This window comes from Pistacia vera, unplaced genomic scaffold (assembly GCF_008641045.1).
Source record: "Pistacia vera cultivar Batoury unplaced genomic scaffold, PisVer_v2 Contig1342, whole genome shotgun sequence".
Taxonomy (NCBI): domain Eukaryota; kingdom Viridiplantae; phylum Streptophyta; class Magnoliopsida; order Sapindales; family Anacardiaceae; genus Pistacia; species Pistacia vera.
Window position 1 is genome coordinate 162,453 of NW_022195405.1, and position 3,007 is coordinate 165,459.

Below are 3,007 nucleotides of genomic sequence, written 5' to 3' on the forward strand. Positions count from 1 at the left end.
AGAACCGCGAGAAGACTTAACAAAGAAAGAAGAGAATGAGAAGTGATAGTCATTGAGATGGCGAAAAATAGAACATTAAGGGAATTTTTAGTACCCACAGTTGATGGTAGTGGTCCAAGTATAACTCGGCCACCAGTGCAAGCCAACAACTTTGAAATAAAGCCGGCAATCATCCAGATGATCCAACAGTTGGTTCAGTTTAAGGGAGATCTAAAGGAAAATCCAAATTCACACATTGCAAACTTCTTAGAAATCTGCAATACCTTAAAATCAAATAGAGTGTCAGATGATGCCATCAGATTAAGATTGTTTCCTTTTTCATTAAGGGATAAAGCAAAGGGATGGTTATTGGCACTATCACCAGGAACAATCACAACCTGGAATGAATTGGCACAGAAGTTCCTGACTAAATACTTCCCTCCAGCGAAATCTACAAAGATGAGAAATGATATCACATCGTTTCTATAGGAAAAGACTAATCATTGTATGAAGCATGGGAAAGATATAAGGAACTGTTGAGAAAGTGTCCATACCATGGGTTGCCAGTTTGGATGCAAGTCCAAACGTTCTATAATGGGTTGATGGTTAATATGTAAACGATGATGGATGTAGCATCTGGAGGAGCATTGCAAAACAAGACACCTGAAGAAGCTTATGAGTTGTTTGAAGTCCTGGCAAGTAACAACTATTAGAGACCCAATGAGAGAATGCCGATGAAGAATTCTATGGATATTCATGAAGTTGATGCTTACACAGCCATTTCAGCCCAATTTACAGCATTTCAAAAGCAATTAGGAGGTATGCAAGGGAATTCTATTCAAACACCTCAACTGACATGTGATTTTTGTGCAGGTAACCATGCGAGCAATGATTTTCAAGTGGGGTAACACCTTTGCTTCAGCTTCATCATCATCAGAACAAGTCAACTATTTGGCAGGGAATCAAAGACAACAGAATAATCCTTTCTCAACTCGTACAATCCTGGTTGGAGAAATCATCCAAACTTGTCTTGGGGTAATCAAAATCAGCAGAATAACCAATGGAATCAAAGAACAGTGCCAAACAATCGAGTGGGGGTGAATAATCAACTAGGGGATCAACGATTGTCAAAATTGGAGGATATGTTCGGGAAATTCATTCAAGAGACCATAGGTTTCATGAGTGAGATAAAGGCAAATTTCAGAAACCAAGGGGCATCCATCCGAAACTTGGAGGTACAGGTGGGGAATTTGTAGAAAAATTGAATGAGCGGCTATAGGGTTCCTTACCAAGCAACACAATGACAAATCCACCTGAACAAGTGAATGCAATAACTCTACGGAGTGGAACAATCTTGGAAGGGGTGGAACAAGCAGGGAAAGAAGAGAGCCCACCAAAAGACAAGGAAGATTCTGATGAGGAAGTTGACGAAGAGGTCATTATTGAAGAGAATCCAACAAGTCCCAAGGAAGAGGAACTAAAAAGGGAAGAGAGGTTGTGGTTCACTCATTGAGTGAGACAACTTGAATCCCTCCACTTGCTATCCATTGGTTATCTTCTCTCCCATTGGCTCATTTGGATTTTTGAGATTTCTTCTTATCCACTTTCTCTTTGGATTGGTTAATAGGCTGTTTCATACGTTTTTTGGCCACCTCACTTGTTTTTCATTGGTTCCCCTTTGATTTCCTTATCTCTTGTCTCTTTGACTTCAAATTACGACAACTCACCAACCAATCATCCATCTCTCCCCTCCACCTCATCAATCTCAAGCTGACTCATCTTGCCATGTCCCCCAAGATGCCACGTCAGCCTGCCACGTCACCAGCCCTGCCATATCACCAAAAAAAAAAAAAAAATTCCTGCCACTTTCCAAACCTTCCCAAAGCCATACTTTACCTCCCAATGATCTATTTCTTGTGAATTCTTTGAATACAAGTGAGGCAAAGAGTTCTGGTGAGGTGCTTAAGAGGCAGCAAGCTGGGGGTGGAAGAGTGATTGATAGGGTTGGCGTGGAAATTTGTGATGGGAATGTGCTGGTTGATTCAAAGGTGTCTCCAATTATTATGCATGGCGAGAAAGAGGTGAGTGGAGGCGAGACTTTTGGGGAAAAGGTGAATGGGGAATTAAAGCCAGTTGGTATTGCATCCTAGAGAAAACTTTTTGTTTCGAAATCTAGTGCTCCAATGGAATATTTTGCACCGGAAGTCCTTGATGATGGGAGGAGGATAAGGGTTATACTGCCTAAAGAGGTTGCTGATTTGGGGAAGGATAAATGGGGAAATTACCTCATTGGTTTCTTCCTTGGCAGAAGGTTGCCATTCTCTCTTGTGAAGGGTTTTATCGATAGGAATTGGAAGTGCTTCTGCAAGGTTGGTGTTGTCTCAAATGGGTTTGGGGGCTTTATTCTGAAATTTGATAATGAGAGCTCTAGGGATGAGGCCTTGGAAGGGGGCCCTTGGCATATTGGGGGGCAGCCCCTTTTCCTCAAAAAATGGCGTCCGAATTTAAAGATGGCAGGTGAAGGCATTTGTAGTGTGCCGATTTGGGACAAATTTAGTGGAGTTCCATTGGAGTTTTGGACTGCTAAAGGGTTAAGCTATGTTGCGAGTGCGATTGGAAAACCTCTCTACATGGATAACATCACGCATGCAGGAGATAGATTGGAGTATGCAAGAGTTTGTGTTGAAATTGACACAGCTTCTTCATTCCCGAATTCAGTGGAACTAGGCCTCCTGAATGGTGATTATGTGAACATAGGGGTGGAGTATTCTTGGAAATCGAGGGCCTACCCTTTGTGTAGAACTTTTGGGCACAATTTGAAGGAATGTCATTTGGCCCCTAGAATTGATAAGGAAAGCGCCGAGAACAAGAACTTGAATCTTACTCAAGAATGGCGAGTGCTGACCAAGAGGAAGGAGAATGTGTCAAAGGACGTGGTTACGTAAGCGGAGAATGTGGGCGAGAGCCCTAGCCACAAAAAAGAGCAGCCTATTGATGAGTCGAGAGACACGGTTAGTAAACAAAACTC

The 3,007-nt window shown here is 42.2% G+C and overlaps 1 non-coding gene across 1 annotated transcript; it reads right to left on the reverse strand.

Annotated features, from left to right (window-relative positions):
• Positions 1-435: 435 nt before the first annotated feature.
• On the reverse strand, positions 436-541 carry LOC116122472. The gene has a single exon (XR_004126907.1). It is a non-coding gene; the product is annotated as a small nucleolar RNA R71 (small nucleolar RNA).
• Between the last annotated feature and the right edge of the window lie 2,466 nt (positions 542-3,007).